Here is a 27,225-nt window from a genome sequence, read left to right on the forward strand (position 1 = left end):
TGGCATGGTTGAAGGGACAGCCAAGGGAGTTGACCCACAGAAACATGTGGAAATGGAAATAGTTAATAACATATGGCGTCTCCAGGGGCAAAATAGATGGCAATTATTTAATATCTACAGTCAAGACAAAGTTGGAAGAGTAGGAACAGGAGGGGTGCTGCTGCTCCTGCTAAGTCGCTTCAGTCACGTCCGACTCTGTGCACTGGAGTGGGTTGCCATTGCCTTCTCCGGAACAGGAGGGCAGTCACCCTAATAAAAAGTCTTGATGCCTTGCTCATTTCCCAACCCTGAGCCAAATTACATACAGATCTGGGACCCACTGATGGAAGAGCTGGCCAAGTTCTTAGGCGGAAGCACCCTTGATCCGTATGGCTAGTGAACACCAATGATTCCTAGTCATTCCTCAAAGGAACCTGTTTATTCAAGCAACAGTACACTGAGGAAAATCGGATACCTAAATGTTTCAAGGACTATTGAACACACATCTGAGTTTCATAGTCACAGGCCTGAGGCCATCATCAGTCCCTTTTATTGTGGACCAGTTTTTCAGTACTTGTAAAATCATTCATGAACTTTCATATTCATGTTTTTTAATGTTCAATGAACTGATTCAAATAAAGTTACCTCAACATGTGAAAAGAAAAATCTGTGAGATCATTTTAAACCTGGAAGTTATCTTGATTACACCATTGGCTGCAGAAATCTTCTAGTTCTCCCTTGGACACATAACAATAGCTCTTAATCTCACAGGCATTGGAATCCAAAGCTATTAATACATTCTTCCTCACAAGCAAAATGCACCTAATTTCGCCCCAAACGCCATCGGATTACAGTGAATTCTCATTAAAAAATTATTGTCTTTCAACCCTCAGAATGGGAGAAAATATTTGCAAATGAAGCAACGACAACAACAAGGGGTTAATCTCCAAAACATACCAATGGATAATGCAGCTCAATATTGAAAAAATGAACAATCCAATAAAAAAAATGGATGCAAGATCTAAATAGATATTTCTCCAAAGAAAACACACGGATGGTTAAAAAGCACATGAAAAGATGCTCAACATCACTAATTATTACAGAAATGCACATCAAAACTACAATGAGGTATCATCTCACAACCAATCAGAATGTCCGTTGTCAAAAAAAAAATCTACACAGTAAACGCTGAAGAGGGTATGGAGAAAAGGGAACCCTCCTACACTGTTGGTAGAAATGTAAACTGGTGTAGTTGCTACGGAGGTTCCTTAAAAAACTGAAAATAGAGTTACCATATGACTCAGCAACCCACTCCTGGGAGTATATCCAGAGAAAAACACTACCCAAAAGAATAATGCACACCAATATTCATGACAGCACTATTTACAATTGACAAGATGTAGAAACAACCTGAATGTCAAGCAACAGAGGAATGGATAAAGATGTGGTACATATACACAATGGAATATTATTCAGCCATCAAAAAATGACATCATGTTATTTGCATCAACATGGACGGACCTAAAGATTGTTCTACTGAGTGAAGTAAGTCAGACAAAGACAATACCATACGATATTGCTTATATGTAGAATCTAATAAGAAAACTACAAATGAACTTATTTATAAAACAGAAATACAGTTACAGATGTAGAAAATAAACTTCTGGTTACCAGAGGGTGTGGGGGAGGGATAAATTGGATGATTGGGTTTGACATATACACACTAATATATGTAAAATAGATAACCAAAATAAATAATAAGAACCTACTGTATAGTACATGGAACTCTTCTCAACACTTTGTAGCGGCCTATATGGGAAAAGAATCTAAAAAAGGGTGGATATATGTATATGTATAACTGATTCACTTGCTGCACAGTAGAAACTAACCCAATATTGTAAATCAACTATATCCCAATAAAGTTTTTAAAAAAGGACTTCTCTAGTGGTCCAGTCATTAAGAATCTGCCTTCTGATGCAGGGGACTCAGGTTTGACCCCTGGTCTGGGAACTAAGATCCCACATGCCTCAGGGGAACTAAGTCTACATGCTTCAACTACTAAGCCCACGAGTCACAAACTAGAGGGAAGCCCATGTGCTGCAATGAAAAAGATCCCGCTGCTGCAACTAAGACCAGATGCAGTCAAAAATAAATAAAATTTAAAAAGTTAGTATCGTCTGGGGAAACCTGTGCCATGGAAATCACTAATTCAGCTTTTAAAGGCCTCTGTGCTGTCCTTCGTATTTCAGTTGCCTTATTTTCTTCAAGTTCCCCTTTATGACTTAATGGATAACTGCAAGTGCTGGTAAAACAAAATGGAAAGGAAATTTTAGCATCTGATCTCTGCTGTATCAGGAGTTGATTTTCTGTGTTGAATAAGATGACGCTTAAGGCTTGATGCAATAGTCTTTTCGCAATGTTTTCAACCAAGACACAATTCATTTTGATTCTAGGTCTAATTTTGTTGTCGTTTTCATGGATAAGAATACACATCACTGCCAGAAATGGAAATCATTGCTCATCAGAATTGTCAATATTTGTTTCAGGCACTGTTAGCACATGTCTATCCTGTCCTAAATATCCTTGCTCTGGCTGCAGCAGAAGGTCCCAGGGCTGAGTCAGACAGCAAGAACCAAGAAAGCACAGCTGGACTTGAAATGTGTTTCCTCTAGGACTTGCAGGTCACAGCTGATTGGCTCAAAAGTAACTCCTACCCAAGATTTGCTTTCTCTCACTTTGCTACAGGTAATTGGTTCAAGAATAGGAAACTGAATCAGTGAATCTCTCCTATAAGGATTGTGGAATTGGGTGGGAAAGCGTGGACTTAGTCACTTGCCAAATGGTTACACGGTAGGGCACAAATGTGTCCTTTTCTTTGCCTGTGTTTTCTGCCCTGCGGCTAGAAAAAGCCAGTCCACAGAAAAGAAAGTGGTGGACTAAAGGTGCAGAGAGAGGAGAGAGGTTGAGCCCTAGCAGTGCTCCCAAGGCTCTTTCCATTTCTTTCCTTTTTTTTTTTTTTTTTTAACAGAAGTGTCATTGATTTACAATATTGTGTTAGTTTTCCTTTGTTTTTTAATTCGGCTACATGGGTCTGGCTTGCAACACGCAGGATCTTTTTTTTAGTTGCAGCATGTGGGATCGAGTTCCCCGACCAGGGATTGAACCCAAGGCCCCTGCATTGGGAGCTTGGAGCCTTAGCCACTGGACCACCAGGGAAGTACCTTTTATGTTAGTTTTTGGTGTACAGCATGCTGACTCAGCATTTTTGCAAATTATATTCCATTGTAGTTTATCGTATTTTTAAAATTTGATTTTAGAGTCAGTCCTTTATCAAAAATGAAAGGATTAAGATGAGACTGACTACAAAATAAGAATTACATATGTGTGTCTGTACATAAAATATCAGCATAATCTCTGTATTTATTGCATGGCATATATTCATACTTATATACAGACATTCATACCGAATACAGTGCAGGCAAAAGAAATAGAATGGTTAGTTCTACCTGGTGGTCTCAACTATGAAAATGCTTCAAACCAGTGAGTTTGTTTGAACTGAACTGAGATAGAAAAGGCCACATGAACATCTAATTGGATGAGACTTACCCTGGAAGGTGAAGATATTGTCATTTTTTTTTTTTATTTGTTGTTGCCATTCTGATTCTTTAATGGTCAAAGAACATACTCTACACTGTTCCAGTCCTTTTAAATGTGAGACTTGCTTTATGCCCAGGATATAGACTATCTTGGTGAATGTCACATTTGCACTTGAGAAGAATGTGTATTTTCCAATCATTAGGTGGCATGTTCTATAAATAACAGTTAGGTTGAGTTGATTGATAATGTTCAAAGCTGCACCTATTGATTTTCTCTCTACTTAACCTATCAATTGCCCAGAGAGAATTGTTGAAATTTGAAACTGTCATTGTGGATTTCTCATTTTATTTTTGGTTTCCTCTATTTTGAATTTCATTTACTAAGTATACACATACTTAGGATTCTTATCTTCTTGATGGATTGTCCTTTTTGTCATCATGAAAAAATGTTTAAAATCTCTGGTAGTACTCCTTCTTCTGGAATTTACTTTGTCTGATATTAGTTTAGATTGCTTATGATTGGTGTTTGCATTTTTTCCATTCATTTATTCTAGAATTGATGCTTTTGAACTGTGGTGTTGGAAAAGACTCTTGAGAGTCCCTTGGACTGCAAGGAGATCCAATCAGTCCATCCTAAAGGAGATCAGTCCTGGGTGTTAATTGAAAGGACTGATGTTGAGGCTGAAACTCCAATACTTTGGCCACCTGATTCGAAGAGCTGACTCATTGGAAAAGACCCTGATTCTGGGAAAGATTGAGGGCAGGAGGAGAAGGGAACAACAGAGGATGAGATGGCCGGATGGCATCACCGACACAATGGACATGAGTTTAGGTGAACTCCGGGAGTTGGTGATGGACAGGGAGGTGTGATTCATGGGGTGGCAAAGAGTTGGACACGACTGAGCAACTGAACTGAACTGCTGCTGCTAAGTCGCTTCAGTCGTGTCCGACTCTGTGCGACCCCATAGATGGCAACCCACCAGGCTCTGCCATCCCTGGGATTCTCCAGGCAAGAACACTGGAGTGGGTTGCCATTTCCTTCTCCAATGTATGAAAGTGAAAAGTGAAAGTGAAGTCGCTCAGTCATGTCCAACGCTTTTCGACCCCATGGACTGCAGCCCACCAGGCTCCTCCGTCCATGGGATTTTCCAGGCAAGAGTACTGAGGAACTCTTTTAAAAGCATTTCTTAATAATGCAATTCTGAGGGAAATTACCCTCTCACCCTTTGCTTATCTGAAAGTATCTTTATTTCATTAGACTGGTAACTTTTTATCTTTCAGCATTTTAAAGATGACATTTTGGGGGTGGGTGCTTGTATTGTTTCTAATGAAAACTGTTCGGTCCTCTAGATGTAACGTATCTTTGTTCTTCTCTACTTTTAAGATCTCTATTGCTTGTTTTTAGCAATTTGATTATAATGTCCTTTGGCATGTTGCTATTTGAGTTTTTTCCTGCTTCAGGTTCATTGAGATTTTTGGATCTTTAGTATACTTCTGCATTGCACCCCAAATGTCCATTTTTGGGAAAAAACCTAAGGTTGTGTAAAAAATAAGAGTCATAATCTCTGTGGCAGAAAGTGAAGAACTAAAGAGCCTCTTGATGAAAGTGAAAGAGGAGAGTGAAAAAGTTGGCTTAAAGCTCAACATTCAGAAAACTAAGATCATGGCATCCGGTCCTATCACTTCATGGCAGATAGATGGGGAAACAGTGGAAACAGTGGCTAACTTTATTTTTCTGGGCTCCAAAATCACTGTAGATGGTGATTGCAGCAATGAAATTAAAAGACGCTTGCTCCTTGGAAGGAAAGTTATGACCAACCTAGACAGCATATTCAAAAGCAGAGACATTACTTTGCCAACAAAGGTCCGTCTAGTCAAGGCTATGGTTTTTCCAGTGGTCATGTATGGATATGAGAGTTGGACTATAAAGAAAGCTGAGTGCCGAAGAATTGATGGTGCTGGAGAAGACTCTTGAGAGTCCCTTGGACTGCAAGGAGATCCAACCAATTCATCCTAGAGGAAGAGATCAGTCCTGGGTGTTCATTGGAAGGACTGATGCTGAAGCTGAAACTCCAATACTTTGGCCACCTGATGAGAAGAGCTGACTCATTGGAAAAGACCCTGATGCTGGGAAAGATTGAGGGCAGGAGGAGAAGAGGGCAAAAGAGGATGAGATGGTTGGATAGCATCATCGACTCGATGGACACGGGTTTGGGTGGACTTCGGGAGTTGGTGGTGGACAGGGAGGCCTGGCATGCTGCGGTTCATGGGGTTGCAAAGAGTCGGACACGACTGAGTGACTGAACTGAACTGAACTGAATCTAGACATGATACTGTTTTGCCACATGTGCATGAGAGAGTATTCAAATCAAATAAAGCTGGTTGACCTTAAAATGATCTCCTCAGTCTTTAAATAAACTTCAAGCAACCTGCATCCCTGTTAACTCATTTACTCATTCATTCATTCAGCCAAAGTATCCTCAGTCCTGCCCTGATGTCAGGCACTTACCTGCTTAGAGCTAAGAGAACAAAGTTGAATCAGACGGCGCCCACTGCCCCCAAGAATCACAGAACAGTGTGAAGAGCATCACTGCCCAAGGCAGACTGATACTTCAGAGACCCCAGTAACGAAGGTTTTTCTGCAAATTCAAAAACAGCTTTTCTGCAAATTCAAAAACATTATAAATAACAAAGAGCTCAGAAGACTGTACACGGACAGATTTAGAAATATATCATTGATTTGAAGGTGGTAAATTTTAAAGAAAAGTAGGATTCAAAATTGTACATGTAGTATGGTTACAACCAAAACATTTTATATTAGAGAAAAGACTGGAAGGGAATATACCAAAATGTCAATAGTAGGTAACTTTGGTTATTTGGTGATTATTTCATAATTATTGGTCATTACTTTTTTCTTTTTTCTGGCCCACTTGGTTTTAGGCCTTAGACTGTTTTGCATGCCTGTGATAATTGTTATTATGCATTTATATAATAATTTTTTACTTTATAAAAATTTTATATAATAAGGGTAGCCATTCCTTTCTCCAGGGGATCTTCCTGACCCAGGGATTAAACCCAGGTCTCCTGCACCAAAGGCAGATTCCTTATAGTCTGAGCCACCAGGGAAGTCCTATATAATGACTTCAGATCAGATCGGTTGCTCAGTCGTGTCTGACTCTTTTCGACCCCATGAATCCTAGCACGGCAGGCCTCCCTGTCCATCACCAACTCCTGGAATTCACTCAGACTTATGTCCATTGAGTCAGTGATGCCATCCAGCCATCTCATCCTCTGTCACCCCCTTCTCCTCCTGCCCCCAATCCCTCCCAGCATCAGAGTCTTTTCCAATGAGTCAGCTCTTTGCATGAGGTGGCTAAAGTACTGGAGTTTCAGCTTTAGCATCAGTCCTTCCAAAGAAATCCCAGGGCTGATCTCCTTCAGAATGGACTGGTTGGATCTCCTTGCAGTCCAAGGGACTCTCAAGAGTCTTCTCCAACACCACAGTTCAAAAGCATCAATTCTTTGGTGCTCAGCTTTCTTCACAGTCCAACTCTCACATCCATACATGACCACAGGAAAAACCATAGCCTTGACTAGATGAACTTTTGTTGGCAAAGTAATGTCTCTGCTTTTGAATATGCTATCTAGGTTGGTCATAACTTTCCTTCCAAGGAGTAAGTGTCTTTTAATTTCATGGCTGCAGTCACCATCTACAGTGATTTTGGAGCCCAGCAAAATAAAGTCTGACACTGTTTCCACTGTTTCCCCATCTATTTCCCAGGAAGTGATGGGACCGGATGCCATGATCTTAGTTTTCATTGAGCTTTTTAGCTCTTATTTAAGAATACTTAGTATGTGAAAAGTGAAAGTGAAGTTGCTCAGTCGTGTCCGACTCTTTGTGACCCCATGGACTGTAGCCTATCAGGCTCCTTTGTCCATGGGATTTTCCAGGCAAGAGTGCTGGAGTGGATTGCCATTTCTTTCTCCAGGGGATCTTCCTGACCCAGGAACTGAACTCTGGTCTCCTGCATTGCAGGCAGACGCTTTACCGTCTGAGCCACCTCATTAATTATCACTACCTTCATTTTTCTCAGTTAATTCTCACAATCTATCGAGAGAAGCACTACTATTATCTTTATTTTACTGATGTTCCTAGAGTTTAAAAAACTTTTCATCATCACGTGACTAGCAAGAAGCAGTCAGGCAGCTTACGCTCCTCACTTCAGGGTGACTGACAGCTTCAATTTCTTAGTGACATAAGCACCAAGCTTAACAAAGACTCTCTTTCAGTTAAGCTTCTTTGTGGTACCTGTTTATTAATTAAAAAATGTAAGAATTGCTAACATTGAAAAGAGTGGCACAAAGATTATATTAGTCACTCAAGTTTTTTCATACATTTTTCTGTTTGAATGAAATCCTTTTTACTTTTTAAATTAAAAACAATTAGTCACACATTCAATTCTACTGCATTGATAACATGCTTGTCTCTGGATCATAATAATAGGACTTATTTAGACTGCAGCAACTGCCAGGCAACTATGACTAAGAATTTAATGACCCACCACAATATCATTAATTCTCTACACATTTTTCCATGCCCAAATAAATTCTCTATAAATTTTAAGACCCAGTTCATATATCCCATGGTCCCTTCCAGAATCACTCTAGCCACTCTGCTAATTTTCCTTTCCCTGTGTTCCAAAGACACAATAACCTTAACCCAACAATTGGCTTCTTGATCAAATATTGTTCCTAATTGATTCAAGCAATATTTATTGTGTGCATCTTATGTGCAGGATAGAATGTTCTCCATTGCTTTTTTGAGAGAAAATCTTGTACTTTGGCTTCAACTGTTCTTGGATTTATTGTGTCACCTGCATGAGCAAACACAGAATGAGTATCTAATAGGTATTTTTGCATTTGCTTCCTCTCACCTGGTCCTAGAACTGGTGCTTTCTCCTACTACCTTAGTCCTTTAATTCTCGTCCTTTCCCTGGGCCTCTGTGTTTGAAAACTATATTGCCTTTCCATTAATCATCAGCATTTTAAAATTCCCAAAGTTATTCAGCACCTCCTCTTAATTTCTCCCTGTATCATTCTAATTCCTCTTCTAAACATAATCTCCTCTTGAACGATATATTTGGGTTTTTGTCTATATTTAGCTCTTGGCTTCTTGTCCCCCTATCTTCCTCTGCCTTCCTGTTCTGTTTCATTTGTTCCTTAGATGTTGCTGTTCCCTTGGGGCAAACACACATGCAAGCGCACACACACACTTCCCACTCCTGAGCTTTCCCTCATGAGGAATATCTTTTTAAAGTCCTTTGTGTTGTTTTCAGTTGCTAAGTTGTGTCCAACTCTTTGTGACTCCATGAACAGAAGCACGCTGGGCTTCTCTGTCCTTCGCTGTCTCCAGGAGTTTGCTCAACCTCGTGTCCGTTGAGTCGGTGATACCATCCAGCCACCCCATCCTCTGTCGCCCCCTTCTCCTGCCTTCAGTCTTTCCCAGCCTCAGGGTCTTTTCCAATGAGCTGGCTCTTCGCATCAGGTGGCCTTTATGTAGTGAGTCCTTTATATATTGAGAATTCTTAATTGTATCAGTTAGGATCTTTGCAAGTAACAGACTAACCTCACTGCTGCTGCTAAGTCGCTTCAGTCGTGTCCGACTCTGTGCGACCCCATAGACGGCAGCCCACCAGGCTCCCCCGTCCCTGGGATTCTCCAGGCAAGAGCACTGGGGTGGGTTGCCATTTCCTTCTGCAATGCATGAAAGTGAAAAGCGAAAGTGAAGTCGCTCAGTCGTGTCCGACCCTCAGCAACCCCATGGACTGCTGCAGCTTTCCAGGCTCCTCCGTCCATGGGATTTTCCAGGCAAGAGTACTGGAGTGGGTTGCCATTGCCTTCTCCGGACTACCCTCACTGCTGCTAAGTCGCTTCAGTCGTGTCCGACCCTGTGCGACCCCATGGACTGCAGCCTACCAGGCTTCTCCGTCCATGGGATTCTCCAGGCAAGAACACTGGAGTGGGTTGCCATTTCCTTCTCCAATGCATGAAAGTGGAAAGTGAAAGTGAAGTCGCTCAGTCGTGTCCGACTCTTAGCGACCCCATGGACTGCAGCCTACCAGGCTCCTCCATCCATGGGATTTTCCAGGCAACAGTACTCGAGTGGGGTGCCATTGAGTGACTTTAAACAATAAAGTAGTACTCTCTCAGGTAACGAGACTGCTGGAGGAGGGCAGCCTCGGGCTGGTGGGTGTGCAATTTGGGGAGATTAGCAGGGCCTGGGTCCTTCTCTCTTCTTGCTCTGCCTTTCTCAGCACATCACCTTTTCCTTGAGAGAGCTCCTCTCGTGGTGATTGATGGTTACGGCACATCTAGGCATCCAGACTCAGAATACCCAGGGCAAGGCACCCCCTCTTCTACTTCTTTCTTCATTTATCTATTATTTTTGGTTGTATTGGGTCTTCACTGCTGGAAGCAGGCTTTCTCTAGTTGCGATGAGTTGAGGCTACTCTTTGTCGTGGTGCATGGTTTCTCCTTGCAGGGGCTTCTCTTGTTGCAGAGCACGGGCTGTAGCGTGAGCGGGCTCAGTAGTTGTGGCACGTGGGCTCAGTAGTTGTGGCTCCTGGGCTCTAGAGCACGGGCTCAATAGTTGTGGAGCATGGATCTATTTGTTCCTCAGCACGTGGGATCCTCCCAAACCAGGGAACAAGCCCCTGTCTCCTGCATTGGCAGGTGGATTCTTTACCACTGAGCCACCAGGGAAGCCCCTTGCCTGGCATTCTTATTCCACAAATGCTACACAGAATATGTACTATCTTTTGGAGCTGATATTTTCAGTAGCAAGAAACATTTTACTAGGTAACAGGGGTCTTAAAAAAAAAAACAGAAGAAAGGGCAGAGGAAAGCTAAGTTTGATGGGGATTGAGGAGCTGGGAAGGACAAATGAAAATACACAGGTCACCAGCCACACAGGCAGGAAATCAGGCAGTAGATTTTGGCTCAGTACAAGTCACTGTTGAGAAAAAAAATGAACTGAATGATGTTATGAAGTAGGAATACTGGAAGTCCAAGTAGTGTATGTTTGACCTATACCCAAGGATGTTGTGGAAAGGATTTTTACATAGGTTAGGAGGCTGGACAAGATCCAGGGTTCTTAAACCTTTTAGGGTCAGGTGCCCCCAGGAGCCCGAAGAAAGGGAAAGACCTTTGTTTCCCTCTGAAAATTCACATGCCCACTGAACTGATTACTTATGGCTGCATAATAAATCACCCCTGAGAACTTAGTAGCTTATTAGCTCACAGTTTTTCTGGGTCAGGGATTCAGAAGCAGTTTAGCTGGGAGATTCTGGTTCATGAGGTTCAAGTTCAGAAGTCGACCAGGGCTGCAGTCATCTAACACAGTGGCTGTCAGCTGAGGGTGACTTTGCCCCTCAGGGGACATTTGACAATGTCTGAAGACATATTTGATTATCACCAAGAGTGTGGTGTGTGTGCTATCGGCATCTAGGGAGTGGAGGTCAGAGATGTTGTTAAACCTCCCTCAGCGCACTAGAGAGCTCAACACACAAAAATGATCCAGCCCCAAATGGCAAGAGTGCTGAAGCTGAGAAACCCTGGTCCACAGGCTGGACTGGGTCGGGCGGACCCCCTTCTGAGGTGGCTCACTCATGTGGCTGGTGAGGGCTGCCGGCGTCCTCACAAGGTGGTGGCTGGCTTTCCCCAGGTGAGCTGAAAGAGAAAGCAAGGACGGCCTGCAGGCAGTGCCTTGATGACTGAGTTTCTGGGAGCAAGTCACCAAATAAGCACACGAGGAAGGGGAGAGGAATCAACTTTTCTTGTTGGAGGGGAGAATTATCAAAGAATTTGTGGGCGTATCTTAGAATCAACACACCCTCATACAACAACATTTTAACCTGTCAAATTTGAGGGTTCACAGATTCCTCTCAGGTTCCCTTGACCTCCAACAGATAAAAATCTAACAACCCATGGTCAGGAAATTGGCAAGGACAGGTAAAAACTGGCAAAACAACAAAACAAAACAAGAAAAAAAAAACAAAAAAACCCTCAATATTCTACCCCCTGTTATAGTTCAAGCCCCTGTTTTTACATTATCCCTTTTCTTATCTCCTTCTGGGTTTTTAATCCAAAGTCCTTGTAATTTACTGTCTTACATTCTATTTCATTCTAAATGTGATATCATTCAATTTCATTCTAAAGCAGAACAGAAGTACTGAGCCACTGTCATTTGCAGATTGGAGAGTTGAGACTACATTTTAAGAGAAAGATTGGCTGGGATTTCAAGACCTCCCTCACCATGAGATAAAACAAGTAGGACTAGAACTTCCTGAGGGTCTAGCGGTTAGGATTCTGCCTCCCCTGCAGGGGGTGCCAGTTCGATCCCTGGTCCGGGAACTAAGATCCCACATGCTGTTAGGCTGGGCCAAAAACTAAAAAACAAACAAAGCCTCCCAAAACCAACTAGGACTATTAATTTTGCAAGTAAAGGTAGCTCTCATCGTCTATCAGAGAAAATGAAGGACAGCAGGTTAAGTGATGCATTCAGATCCATTCACTGATTTCCTGATGACCTATTTAATTTCAGCCCATAAATTTATTTGCTTTCCATTAAATAAAGCAACTTCCAACATAGTCATTCCAAGAGTGTTTCTTGGAACAGAACAGGATATATTTTTTTACTTAGATTTTTAAAAGATTTTCTACAAAATAATTTTTTGGTAATAATTTTCTGCTTTCAGAACAGAGAGGCATATAGTTTTCTGGATATAAAATGACTTTCTCAATCCAGTGCTTTGATAGATGAAAGGGGAAAAGCTCTAATACACTTGGCTATCTGCCCTTGAAATATCTCAGCTGAGCACCTTGGGGCAAATTATCAATGGAGCAAAGGGTTTTAAAAACAGGGTCCAGGTGTTTTTCCTGGCCTGGAAATGCTGCCAGCTTTGCTTCTTGCTGCTTCTTTGATCACCTTTGGAACAAACAGAGCCTGTGACAAGAACAGTCAGACTCAGGCCCTGTGGTTTCCTCAGAGATCTGATTTTTAATGGGAGGTACTTGCAAAACCGCATCTGTGGGAGGGGTCGTTCCTTCACAGGCTTCTTGGGATAGAAGTGGACATCGTTTGTGGCATGAAGGCACGGTGGAAAATGGACAAGGAGCCCACTCCTCAGGCATCAGATAACACCTGTTAATCTCTTGTCCACAGGAAGTTAAACCTCTGTGTGTCTCTGTCATGGGGGCTCAACCTCTGCTCCCCAACTGAATGGTGGGGCACCATTCATTACCAAGCACAGTAGGGCCTGGCAGGTTAACTGGACACATAGAGGCCTAACGGGGGAGGTCCTCACTGTTTCATATACTTCCTGAAATCTGTAGGATGACTAATAGATTGGCCGAGTTTCATGCCTAAAATAGAGAAATGACAACTACAAAGAGACTCCGTCAATCTAGTTGAAAGGACCTATGGCCTTGAATTTTGTGTTAAAGCCAGGCAAAAAGAATATTTATTTTTTTCTCTTAAAAATTACAAAAAAATATGGAGTGAGATTTTTAAATTAATTATTTTCTAGTTTTAAGATAAAATACAGTAGTTTCAATGTGTTGATCTTTTTCTGAAGGACTGAGAACAGAACCAGGCAAATACTATAGCTAAGTGTTGGTTAAATGAATAAAGTAAGTAAGTAAGTAAATTGTCTATTTACATCTTCAAATAAGCAATGAAGACGTTGTAGACAAACTTAAAAGATGACATACTATGAAGAAGTGTCTTTGACCTCTAAAAATTCAACAAGTTACTATTAATATTTATCTGGGTTTTATTTTTTTTATTCTTTTGGCTGGGCCTTGCTGCATATGGAATCTTAACTCCCCAACCACAGATGGAACCAGCGTCCACCTGCAGTGGAAGTGCAGAGTCTTGCTGGACCACCAGGGAAGTCTCTGCTGCTGCTGCTGCTGCTGCTGCTAAGTCGCTTCAGTCGTGTCTGACTCTGTGTGACCCCATAGATGGCAGCTCACCAGGCTCCCCCGTCCCTGGGATTCTCCAGGCAAGAACACTGGAGTGGGTTGCCATTTCCTTCTCCAATGCATGAAAGTGAAAAGTGAAAGTGAAGTCGCTCAGTCGCGTCTGACTCTTAGCGACCCCATGGACTGCAGCCCACCAGGCTCCTCCGTCCATGGGATTTTCCAGGCAAGAGTACTGGAGTGGGGTGCCATTGCCTTCTCCAAGGGAAGTCTCTACGTGGGTTTTAAATCAAGCTTCCTGAGCTTCACTTAGGATGTGGGGTTTATAATGTGAAGGTGAGTTTTGCTGGGGGCTCCACACTGGACTTCGCGCTGCTCAGCCCAGAGTCCCCTGTATCAGGACCATCCTCCCAGAAATGTTCCCCCCTCTGCAGGAGGCCTTGACCCGCCCTTCACCCTTCTACTCTTTGGAGTGCTGAGGAGGGCCTCCCAGAACTCCCTGCTTCCCTCTTTCTTGCTGCTATCAAAGGCAAGCACATTAATCCATTTCCATTTCAAGAGTTTTCCTGCTAATCACTAGGGAGCAGGCGGCTGCTAACAGTCAGGACCCATGTGGAGAAGTTCCTGAGGTTCCAGAAGCTTACCACTGTCTTCCCTCCGCTCCACAGTTCCTCACTCCCTTATCCTTAACCAGTCGGCAGAGCTCACCCTCCCCTTGGAGTCCACCTTGACCAAGTGGACCTTTTCCTCAGTAAAACCCAACTTCCCAGTCAGAAAATATGGTCAGTCCCTGGAAGTGCAGAAAAATGAGTGCCCCTTTGACTCTACCAGTGGGTGGTTATAACCCACCCAGAGATGAAGAGAGAAGGCAATGGCAACCCACTCCAGTACTCTTGCCACAGAGTTGGACACGACTGAAGTGACTTAGCAGCAGCAGCAGCAGAGGTGAAGCCTGGAAAAAGTTTTCTCAGAAACCAAGGCCAGCAGCAGTCTTGCAGGCCTGTGTTCTGGAATTGAAGGCAGGAGCGTCTTAGAGATAAACAGCCCCAGCTAAGGTGCCTGAGGAGGTGGCTTTGGAGGGGGGCTCCAGAAAGTCACCCAGCAGTGCCTGTGCCCCTCTGCCACAGCGCCTTCTGCTTCCAGCTAAGGGCACCCAGGGTCTCTCAAGGGGAAATCTTAGAAAAGACTTCAAGGGGACTTCCCTGGTGGCCCAGTGGTTAAGACTGTGCTGCCAATGCAGGGTACCCAGGTCTGATCCCCGGTCAGGGAACTAGATCCCACATACCGCAGCTAAAAGATCCTGCAGGGCACCATGAAAGTGCCACCAGGTTAGACCTGGTATAGCCAAATTAACTAATTAATTAAAAAACAAAAAGACCAGTGCTTATCTGTAGTAAAGAGCAGAAATAATGAGAGTGTGACAGGAAAATTGACTTTCCAACTATATTAAAAAAAGATTTATTTTTATTGAACGCATGCGTGCTTAGTTGCTTCAGTCGTGTCCAACTCTCTGCGACCCTGTGGACTGTAGCCCGCCAGGCTTCTCTGCCCATGGATTCTCCAAGCAAGAATACTGGAGTGGGTTGCCATACCCTTCTCCAGGGGATCTTCCTGACCCAGGAATTGAATCCACGTCTCTTGGATCTCCTGCATTGCAGGCAGATTCTTTACTGCTGAGCCACTGGGGAAGCTGATTATTTTTATTTTCTGACTGTTAAGGCTTATTGTGGGAAAATGTGAAAAACCTGAACATAAAAAGTACCTACAAGGCTACCACATAGAGACTGCTATTTTTACATTTGGGGGATTTCTTCTCAATCTTTTTTGTTTTTTCTATGCCGGTACTGGAGTTTCAGCTTTAGCATCATTCCTTCCAAAGAAATCCCAGGGCTGATCTCCTTCAGAATGGACTGGTTGGATCTCCTTGCAGTCCAAGGAACTCTCAAGAGTCTTCTCCAACACCACAGTTCAAAAGCATCAATTCTTCGGCGCTCAGCTTTCTTCACAGTCCAACTCTCACATCCATACATGACCACAGGAAAAACCATAGCCTTGACTAGATGAACTTTTGTTGGCAAAGTAATGTCTCTGCTTTTGAATATGCTATCTAGATTGGTCATAACTTTCCTTCCAAGGAGTAAGCGTCTTTTAATTTCATGGCTGCAGTCACCATCTACAGTGATTTTGGAGCCCAGAAAAATAAAGTCTGACACTGTTTCCACATCTATTTCCCATGAAGGAAGGAATGATGTTAAAGCTGAAACTCCAGTACTTTGGCCACCTCACGTGAAGAGTTGACTCATTGGAAAAGACTCTGATGCTGGGAGGGATTGGGGGCAGGAGGAGAAGGGGACAACAGAGGATGAGATGGCTGGATGGCATCACTGACTCGATGGATGTGAGTCTGGGTGAACTCCGGGAGTTGGTGATGGACAGGGAGGCCTGGCGTGCTGTGATTCATGGGGTCGCAAAGAGTCAGACAAGACTGAGCGACTGATCTGATCTGATCTGATCTGATATTTTCAATTTTTCTTATAGAATTGCTTCACGAATATAACTTTTAAATATTTTAAATATAACTTTTAAAAATTTAACTACATTTTAAACCTAATTTCAACTTTAATGAGATGAATATACGTAGATAGTGGGCTAAGCAAGTGAGGTATAAAAACAAGTGTGTTTTAAGGTCTTTCAGCAAGACTTTCAAGTCTTTAAGCAAGTTGAAATGTTTGAAATTGACAGGGCTGGCTGAGAGGAGGGGCATGTTTGGGCTGGGGGTGGGTGAGAAGAGCTTGGTATTGACTGTTGAGGTACTTTCTGAGGCCATGTGGTCTTTGCTGCTGTGGCCACAAAATCACACTGTATCAGGCACTGATCTAAGTACTTCACATTCTAACTCATGGAAACTAAAGAAACAAAAATTGTCCCAAGCCTTCACAACAACTGCATGAGTAGGTGCTGTGATCCTCACCTACAGATGAGGAATGAGGCAAAGAGAGGTTTAGTAACCTGTCCAAGGTCTCACAACTGGTAAAGCCAGGACTGAAGCCCAGGCGGTGTATCTGGAGACCATGCTCTCCTGCCCTGGGCTTTGGCTGTGGGTTCATCATGCCAGGCCCCCTCCCCTTCAAGCTACAAGGGTTCAGGACAGTCACACCAACCTCCTTCGTTTGGGCAAACCAGTGCTTTCTTCATTTCAGGCATCCGTGGCTCTGTCCTTCTTGTCCCGCTCATGCAGAAAGTGAGCTCAGATGCTCCCTTTGACTAACATGCTTGGTTAGTTTCTATGGCTTCTCCCTGCCTCATTCCTCCAAGCAGGAGCCACAGCAGCAGACAGCAGACTGGGTCTGGCCTCAGATAGCCATCATACATTTTCCTGTTCATCGGCCCTTTTCCCAGAGAGGCCCTGTAGGCACTCTGTGGGGATGTGAGGGCGAGCTCATCAGATGTCAGGGTACCTGGATGAGTATGCAGTCCCCAGGAGAGGGCCAGCCCAGCAGAAACATGACAGTTGGGAACTCAGACAGGGACTCCGGGCCCAAGAGCCTGCACTGGGGTCCCTTTGCTGCACACGCTGGGGTGGAGATCAGCCGTCCACTTGGTCTGGCTCAAGTTTAAAAGCCTTACGATAAAGCTACAGAGGCCTTGAGAGTCCAAAGGAAGGAAACAGAAGGAAGAGGGAAGTAGAAAGTCAGGAGCTAAAGTCTTCTCTTCCCCTTGATGGGGGAGCCGAGTGACTTCTCTGGAACTCTGCTGGGCACCTCCCTTCCCTTTGATGACCTCCACTAGCTCTTCATGCAGAGTCCAAGTTGGTCCCCGGCTCCACATCTGCATAATGACGTCTCAGCTCTAGTCCCTCATCACTGAGGGGCCAGAGGTTATTATTATTATTTAATTGATTGATATTTCAAAATCAACTTCAGTGAGGTATAACTTAATAATGCATCTGTTTAAAGTGTGTAACTCAATGACTTTGACCTCACAATCAAGATATATAACCTTTCTGTCACCCCCAAAGCATTCCTTGGGGGAGTAATCTTTTTTTTTCTTTGTACAGATTATTGAACATATTGATCATCAGTTGCTGGCCTTGGGTTAGGTGAAGGGGATTGTCATGTGGTCTACCCATTCAGCAGGATTTGTGTAGTGGCCAGGGCTTCCAAGATGGCTCAGTGAGTAAAGAATCTGCTTCAATGCAGGAGACACAGGTTCGATTCCTGGGTTGGGAGGATCCCCTGGAGAAGGAAATGGGAACCAGCTCCAGTATTCTTGCCTGGAAAACCCCATGGACAGAGGAGCCTGGTGGACTATAGTCCAAAGGGTCACAAAGAGCCAGACACAACTAAGCATGCAGGAGTGGCTTGGCAGGCAATAAAAGGCGTGTTGAGAACAGTCCTCCATTAGCTGTAGGACCTTGGACAAGTCACTTAGCCTCACTGTGCCTAGTTCCCATCAGGAGAGTAAGGACAATAATGTCTACCTCTGCTGCTGCTGCTGCTGCTGCTGCTAAGTCACTTCAGCCGTGTCGGACTCTGTGCGACCCCATAGACGGCAGCCCACCAGGCTCCCCCGTCCCTGGGATTCTCCAGGCAAGAACATTGGTTGTAAATAGTGTGCAAAAGGGTATTCGGACTGTAGTTCTGATGGAGACTCTGAAATACAATTGATATGAATGGAAACAGTCTGAGAGGAGTTTTAAGAATCTTAGAACCCTCAATCAGGTCGGGGATATAAGGGAAGTCAGTATGTAGTAGGGGAGCATCTTATAAAAAGCTGTACTGAGAGCCCATCTTTCTCCCCCAGGAAGGGGAAGTGGGTGACTTTTTTGGAAGGTTTGTCTGGAAGCCCTCAGCCTGGGGCATGCTGGACTAGAGTCTGTCTCCCACCAGGGAATACAGAACAGATCGAGTGCTTTGCAGGAGAGGTTGGAGAGGTGAGGTTGGAGAGGGTCACTGTGCTGGGACTGGCCAAGCTTCTAGAGAGTCAGGGTGGGAGTTGGGGGGCGCAGGGGTGACCAGGGGGAGTACAGTGAGAGGTCCTCTCGTGGCCTGTCCAGTGGAGCTGCCTGTGTTTTGGGGGGAGCCTGGCAGCAGGAGAAAGCTGGAGGCAAATGTCTGATTTTAAGACCTGCCCCACGAAACCACAATAGACACACCTGCCAGGTTCAAGGGGCCTAGGATGCACTCCCTGGTGAATGCTCCCTGACGAAAGCACCCTAAGAAAGTCTGTCATGTAGCTGCCAGAGACAGATCAGCCAGGTGCCTGTGCAGGGGGAACCTGACCCAGCCTCCAGCCTTTGCTTCCCTTCCTTCTCGTCTCTGGGACCCTGAAACTGGCCAGAAACTCAGACAGGAAGAGGAGTGCCTGACAGAGAACCACTGTGTCCCTTTCCCATCTCAGCCTCCAGCCTGAAGCCGGCCCAGTGGAGCCAAAGGAGGGAGAAATGGTAATGTTAAAACCAAGTCTGGAGATTTGATTGTCATCTTGGATTGTCCTGAGTTGAAATGGTTGAATTTTAGAGTTACCATGGAGTGTAAAAGACTGTCTGCTTTTATAGAAGGGAAGTCAAGGGCCTGCCTGCCGAGTTTTTTTCCCAGTGGCAGCAGAAAGGTTCCTTCACTGAACAATTTTATAAGGGTGGTGGGAGAAAAATACAGTAAGTCCCCTGCATACAAACCTTCAAGTTTCAAAATTTCAAAGACGTGAACAAGTGTTTCATCAACATCAGGCATGGGTGAAATTGCAGCTTGCCCTCCGTCTTCTACTGCCGATGATCCTTCTGCTCTTCTGGCTCCCACCTCCTCTCCCTCCCCCAGTCAGTAACTCTTCTTGCCTGTTCACTGGATGCCGTTCCCTGTATGCCAACTGTTGTACCGTACTACTGCACTTTTCAGGGCACTACTGTTCTTGTTCAGTCGCTCAGTCGTGTCCGACTCTTTGTGACCCCACGGACTGCAGCACTCTAGGCTTCCCTGTCCATCACCACTTCCCAGAGCTTGCTCAAAACTCCTGTCCATTGAGTCGGTGATGCCATCCAACCATCTCACCCTCTGTTGTCCCCTTCTCCTCCTGCCTTCAATCTTTCCCAGTATCAGGGGCTTTTCTAATGAGTTGGCTCTTCACATCAGGGAGCCAACGTATTGGAGCTTCAGCTTCAGCATCTGTCTTTCCAATGACTATTCAGGGTTGATTTCCTTTAGGATTCACTAGTTTAATCTCCTTGATCTCAGAGTACTATAAGATTAAAACTGTTTTTTTTTTGCTTTTTATGTATTACTTTTCAGAAAAGTATTATAAACCTATTATATTACAGTGGCTATCCAGTGGCTCAGACAGTATACAATTTGCTTGCAATGCAGGAGACCTGGGTTTAATTCCTGGATCAGGAAGATCCCCTGGAGAAGGGAATGGCAACACATTCCAGTATCCTTGTCTGGAGAATCCCATGGACAGAAGAGCCTGGTGAGTTACAGTTCATGGGGTCACAAAAAGTTGGACCCGACTGAGTGACTAAAACATACTACAGTACTATATAACTGATTGTGTTAGTTGGGTACCTAGGCTAACTCTGACTTACAAACAAATTAAACTTATGAACGCATTCCTGGAACAGAACTTATTTGTATACAGACTTACTGTAAATGGTTTCGATCACAAGTTGTGCTTGTTCAACATAATATAGATGTGTTTTGTTTGGCAGGGGTGTTAGGTGTGTTTCCACAGTTGTTGCCGTAAATCAGGGCTTTCCAGGAGAAGGGATCCCCTGCACCAGGGTTAGTGGGGGGTGGTCACCAAGACGACCAGGCTGCAGCTCACCAGGTTCAAGGGAGCGGAAGCTCTCAGTGCCTGTGACCCACTGGCCCTTGTCCCTAGGGAGTCACTAACCCAATGCAGCAAGCTCTCAGATTGGCCCAGCCACTTGGAGCTGTTTCCTGGTGTCCTGGGCACCACAGTGGCTGCCCCGACCTGAGCAGGAATGGAATCACCACCAGTCCAATTGGAATCCAGCGCCGACTCAGATGGAGTTCAGCTCCAGACGAACAGAGCATGATCGTCTTCTGGGCAAGGACCCTGGGGTTCACAGCAAAAAATAAAGCTAAAGAGGAAAAGAAGAGCTTGGCGTTCCCGTGGGTTGCTGACCATGACCTCGACAGTGTCAGCGAAGCCTGACTTTGTCTGAGATGAGCACTGTGCTGTGCTTAGTTGCTCCGTCATGTGTGACTCTTTGCAACCCCATGGACTGTAGCCCGCCAGGCTCCCCTGTCCATTCTCTAGGTAAGAATACAGAAATGGGTTGCTGTGCCCTCCTCGAGGGTATCTTCCCACCCCAGGGATTAAACCTAGATCTCCTGCATTGCAAGCTGAGTCTTTACCATCTGAGCTACCAGGGAAGTCCAAGATGAGCACGAAATAACTGCCATCCCGGACAACTGTTTCTATTTCTATGATGGTCTGTATCTTTCTTCAGGAATACCACAGAATGTCAGAGCAGCTGAGTGAGGTGTAGTTTCTCCACAGCTATGGTTCTGGGAAGGCCTTGCATTCATGGACTGCTGAGAATCTGATGGGTTCTATGGACCCACTGCCCAGAAAAAAGTGCGCTGGGCCTCACCTTCCTTCCCATCCACTTCCTAGAGACTGACATGCACTCAGGCACCATTCTTGACCCCCTTGGTCCTTGCTGGTAGAGCCCACTTCCCTCTAAACAGGCTGAAAACACCAGATATTCTGGGTCTAACTTCCCTCACAGCTGTGTCCCAGCCCTAGCCAGTGAGACCAGGTCTACTAGCAGTAATGGAGAAAAGTCTGTCTTGGGACTTCTCTGGTGGTAGTGGATAAGAATTTGCCTGCTAATGCAGGGGACACAGGTTTGATCCTTCGTCCAGGAAGATCCCACATGCTACAGGGCAACTAAGCCCACGCACCACAACTACTGAGCTTGCACAGCTAAAGCCCATGCTCTATATCAAGAGAAGCTACCACAGGGAGAATCCAGCACACCTGAACTAAGAGAGCAGCCCCCACTCACTGAAACTAGAGAAAGCCTGGGAGCAGCAACAAAGACCTAGCACAGAAGTAAACCAACATATAAAAAAGTGAAAAATCTTTTTAGTAAAAAGAGAAGGATGAGGGGACAACTCTCTCCTCCTTTGGATGTTGATGCTAGGAGTCCAGCTGCCACTCTGTCACCGTCAAGAGAAATAGAGCTGAATTAAGCAATCCTGCCATTGTCCACTTCTGGACAGTTTAGTTCAGTTCAGTCACTCAGTCGTGTCCAACTCTTTGAGACCCCATGGACTGCAGCACGCCAGGCCTCCCTGTCCATCACCAACTCCCGGAGTTTACCCAAACTCATGTCCATTGAGTCGGTGATGCCATCCAACCATCTCATCCTCTGTCGTCCCCTTCTCCTTCTGCCCTCAATCTTTCCCAGCATCAGGGTCTCTTCAAATGAGTCAGCTCTTCACATCAGGTGGCCAAAGTATTGGAGTTTCAGCTTCAACATGAGTCCTTCCAATGAACACCCAGGACTGATCTCCTCCTCTAGGATGGACCGGTTGGACCTCCTTGCAGTCCAAGGGACTCTCAAGAGTCTTCTCCAACACCGCAGTTCAAAAGCATCAATTCTTCGGCGCTCAGCTTTCTTTATAGTCCATACACGACTACTAGAAAAACCATAGTGTTGACTAGACGGACCTTTGTTGACAAAGTAATGTCTTTGCTTTTTTAATATGCTGTCTAGGTTGGTTATAACTTTCCTTCCAAGGAGTAAGCATCTTTTAATTTCATGGCTGTAATCACCATCTGTAGTGATTTGGAGCCCCCAAAAATAAAGTCAGCCACTGTTCCCCACCTATTTGCCATGAAGTGATGAGACGGGAGAGATGACATATATTATTATTGTTGGAACTGCTTTCCTGTTCTTTTTTAAGATTTTTTTTTTAATGTGGACCATTTTTAAAGTCTTTATTGAATTTGTTACAATATTGCTTCTGTTCTGTGTATTAGTTTTTTTTTTTGTCTAAAAGGCATCTTAGCTCCCTGACCAGGGATTGAACCCATGGCCCCTGCATTGGAAGGCAAAGTCTTAAACACTGGACCACCAGGGAAGTTCCTGCTTTCCTTTTCTTACTGCTGAAAGCAGCTGCTGACTCAATGGATTCCTTGATGACCATCCAGCACCTTCTAAGAGTTCAGACCCAGCATTGGAAGCTGTGAACTAGAGCCTGGTCTCCTCATTCTAGCAATTGTCTTCTTGGGTCCTCAACTATCAGCTCACAGAAAGGCAAAGGCAGGCTATGTCAGGGGTCTCCAAGCCACACTGGGCTGTCTTAACTCTCTGAGATAATTTGTATGCAAAGCAGTCTTCATATATGGGGGATGATGTGTAAGAAATATCATGCTGGAAAACACAGGTTCTCAACCTGCTCAATTCCAATCTGTGGTGGGAACTTGGACAGTCTCACCTCTCCAAGACTGAGTTTCCACATCTGCCACTTCACGTTACCTTGTCTTAAGGGACTGTTTGTGTGCATGCCAAGTTGTTTGTCACATCTGACTCTTTGTGATGCCATGGACTGCAGCCCGCCAGACTTCTCTGTCCATTAGATTTTCCTGGCAAGAATACTGGAGTGCGTTGCCATGCCCTCCTCCAGAGGACCTTCCTTACCCAGGGATCAAATCCAAGTCTCTTACGTCTCCTGCATTGGCAAGCGGGTTCTTTACTAGCGCCACCCGGGAAGCCCATTCTTGTTTACATCTGTGGTTAATTTCTTCCTGATCACAGTCCTTTCACAGCATCAAAAATACAGCCCATCAACCAGAAGTGGTTCAGGAGATGAACTGGGAAGCTAAGGCTCTCTTCTTGTGTTTTGACAAAGACAGCATCGAGGGGTAGGTGTGCCCTGGATAGTGAGGCCCGGCCACCTGCCCGTCGCTGGGGGAGCAGGGCAGGAGCCCGCAGCACCGTCTGCTTCTCACCCCCTTCCATCCTCAGTCTCCTGGCTGGTTCCCACCACACCGCAGGCTTGACTGCCTGCTAGTTTTTTTACAGTTTGGGCTCTTGTTGGTTTAGAGAAACAAAATACTTCAAAAATTATATTTCTGGAATGCCTGTAAAGCACGAGCAGACACAGATCACAACAGCTCAAAGCTTTGCTACTGGCTCCAAACCCAAGTCGCACACTGGCTTATTCAAATCTAAACAGCCCAGCCTGGTCTCTGGGTGAGCACCACATGGCTAAAATTAGACTGGCCATCTGCTGAAACAGCAGCTGGGCTATTCTGAGCCCCAGGAGGCCTGGCTGGAAGCAGGGCTGGGCCTGGGGGGAGCACTGTTGGAGCGTCTGTCCCTTTACAGTTAAGGGAGTGACAGGGAGGGGCAGAGAATGAAGGCACACTGAGGGGAGGCCAGTGTCAAGGTGAGGCTTCCCAGGAGATTGAAATGTGGGCATAAGGTCACCTTTATAACCCTGGGCTTTTCTTCCTGATGCCTGGGTGGGGAAGATCCTCTGGAGAAGGGAATGGCAACCCACTCCACTTTCCTGCCTGGAGAATCCCATGGACAGAGAAGCCTGGAGAGTTACAGTCCATGGGATTACAGAGTTAGACACGACTTTGTGACTCACACTTTCACGTTTCTTTCACTTCCTCCTGACTGTCCAATGGCTCCCAACAAGCATAGCATTTATTCCTTAGTCTTGTTCCTTGGTTTCTCCTTTTTTTCTTTTTTTTGGTCACACTTCATGGCATGAAAAACTTCCCCACCTGGAATCAAACCCATGCCTCCCTATAGTGGAAGGGTGGAGTCTTAACCACTGGACCACTAGGGAAACCTGTTTCTCTTTTTAAAACTGGAGCTTCCTGTTTCAACTCACACCCCAGGCAAAGGTATCCGTTAGGATTTCAACAATAATGGCTGAGGTTTACTGAGGACATACCAAGGTCAGGAACCATGCCAAGTACTTTATAGGAATTAGCACACACATTCTCAGAGCAACTCAGAGGTTGGTACCAACAGATTTCAGGCATTCAGAATGGCTCGATTTTTCCTTGACATTCTCGTTTTAAAATTTCTTGCTGCACTGGGCCTTGGCTGCTGCACACGGGCCTTCCTTCTCCAGTCGGGGAGAGCAGGGCTACTCTGTAGCTGCAGTGCACTGGCTTATGGCGGTGGCTTCTCTTGTTGCGGAGCACGGGCTCTTGGTGTGCGAGCTTCAGCAGTTGTGGCTCACGGGTTTAGTTGTCCTGTGGCATGTAGACACGGACTGAACCCGTGTCTCCTGCATTGGTGGGTGGATTCTTTACCACTGAGCCACCAGCAAAGCCCTGATTCATCTTTCTGCAGTCAAGAGAAAAAGCCCTGATTGAAAGGACTCAGATGACCCTGGGAAGTCAGGGGTTCTCTCCTTTGGGCCCTGAACCTTGCTTCCCCCAAGCTGAACCCACCACCAGTTCTCAGGCAACAGCATCCCTGAGTTCAGGATCTACCGAATTATGTATGCGAGCTTGGGGGTACAAATGTAACCTTACTAACACCTGCCTGTGTTGTGCTTAGTCGCTCAGTTGTGTCTGACTCTTCGTGACCCCATGGACTGTAGCCCACCAGGCTCCTCTGTCCATGGGGATTCTCCAGGCAAGAATACTAGAGTGGGTTGCCATGCCCTCTTCCATGGGATCTTCCCAACTGAGGGATCAAACCCGGGTCTCCCACATTACAGGTGGATTTTTTACCATCTGAGCCACCAGGAAAGCCCAAGAATACTGGAGTGGGTAGCCTATCCCTTTTCCAGGGACCTTCCTGACACAGGAATTGAACTGGGGTCTACTGCATTGCAAGCGGATTCTTTACCAGCTGAGCTACCAGGGAAGCCCCATATTGACATATATAGACACTTTATAAACAATTTTACATTTATAGCCCTTCTGACCCATCATCTCACATCCTAGGCTCAGGCCACTCAGGCCAGTTGTCTACAGCCCCGTACTTGGTTATTTCAGTTGTTTATGCTCGGGTCATAAAACCACAATTGTTACCTATAGCTTCTTCTTTCCTATTTCTTCTGCCCTCAGTCTGAACCTTAGCTGATGTTTTTGACCTGGTGAAGTGCTCAAACCATCGTTCCTGAGGGTCAGGTCCTCAACAGCCCCACCACTGTCACGGGCTGCTGACTTCCACTGACCGTAGCTCCGCCCCCCACCCTGCCTCCGTCCAACTACGCCATGGACAAGGTGATGCTGAGAAGCCCCTGGGCTGCAGACTGTCCTTCCACCTCCAAGGTCCAGCGTCCCAATCTCCCACTGGGTAATGTCACATTAGCCAGTAGAGTAACCCCTTTCTCTGCCTGTGGAGATGGTGGTTTTTAGAGCCCTAAAGTGGCAGCCTTATCTTCCAACTCGGTGGAACCACTGTTGTGGCCCCTAGGGAAGCATGTCTCCCTCAGGCCTTGGACTTCCAAACCAGCAGAGCTCCAGGGGAAGTGACACGTGGCAAGAGTCAGGAGCTATGCCCACTCTAGCCCTTGCTTCTAGGACCACAGGCTGGTATCTGATCTAAAACATATTCTGAGGGACTTCCCTGGCAGTCCAGTGGTTAAGACTATGCTTCTAATGCAGGGGGCGAGGGTTTGACCCCATCGGGGAACTAAGATCTCACAGACCCTGTGGTGCAGCCTCACCCCGTTTGGCACACTAGCTCAGCTTTAGGACCCATTCCACCTTCAATGAGGCCACATCTAGGTGAACGGACATGTGGCAAAACCAGTCGACTTACGGGCACGAGCCCACTGCTGCAAGGTGAGACCCCCTGCCCGGAAAGGCACAGTGGTGGAACAGGGCTAATCCCCAGGTGTCCCCATCTTCAGCCCTGTCCACCAGTCGGCAACCTCTTACCTGAGGAAAATGTTTGCAGGCCGTTATCTTTTTATTTTCCAAAATGAGTCTCCAAAAATGTACCTGCTTATAACCTAGATCCTGGCCTGGCTTTGCTCTCCTAAGCCAGAGAAATGCAAATAGGACCTGCCTGATGATCTTTCAGGCAGAGGTTACTGGGCAGAAGTGAGGCAGGTGGTGGGATGTTGGTCATCACTACTCTGGACCCCACAAAACCAGCCATAAGCCCCCAGGGAGCCACAATACGAAAAGCCTTACTTAGAACACCATTCCTTTAAAAAAACAACTCCCAGTATTTGGGGAATTGAAGAGGAAGTGATGCTACTTTGGAAATATGAAATCCTTAAAGTAGCTGGGTGACAAGGAGAGTAATTAAAACCAGCCCAAAAGGTTGGAGATAAACTATCCCTGATATTCAGATCCTCATGGAGAGAAGACACAAGGTGTATGGAGCAGGTCAAAGGGCTTTCAGCGTGGACACTGAACACAGAACACACACTCTGCATGGCCAAGCTGCCACTGGGCTTAACTCAGGGGACCCTAAAAGCACCGTGTTTGGGGGTTCACCCCAGTGCGAAACTCCAGTCATCACATCACTATAGCAGCTTCACAGGTGTGCTCTCACAGGGTTGTTCAAGGCGCTGTTCTCAGCCTCCAAAAGAGGGCAGCAAGAGAGAACTGCCAATGCAAAATCTGTTGGTTAACATATTGGAGTGATGGGTGGTGCTTCTGCTTAGAACATTTAAACCACGGTCATGCGCCACGCTGTGTGAACAGT

General features: G+C 45.4%; 1 pseudogene; it reads right to left on the reverse strand.

Moving 5' to 3' along the window:
• Positions 1–625: 625 nt before the first annotated feature.
• On the reverse strand, positions 626–19,288 carry LOC129654263 (isopentenyl-diphosphate Delta-isomerase 1-like; annotated as a pseudogene).
• Between the last annotated feature and the right edge of the window lie 7,937 nt (positions 19,289–27,225).

Source organism: Bubalus kerabau, chromosome 5 (assembly GCF_029407905.1).
Source record: "Bubalus kerabau isolate K-KA32 ecotype Philippines breed swamp buffalo chromosome 5, PCC_UOA_SB_1v2, whole genome shotgun sequence".
In the NCBI taxonomy this organism is placed as follows: Eukaryota; Metazoa; Chordata; class Mammalia; order Artiodactyla; family Bovidae; genus Bubalus; species Bubalus kerabau.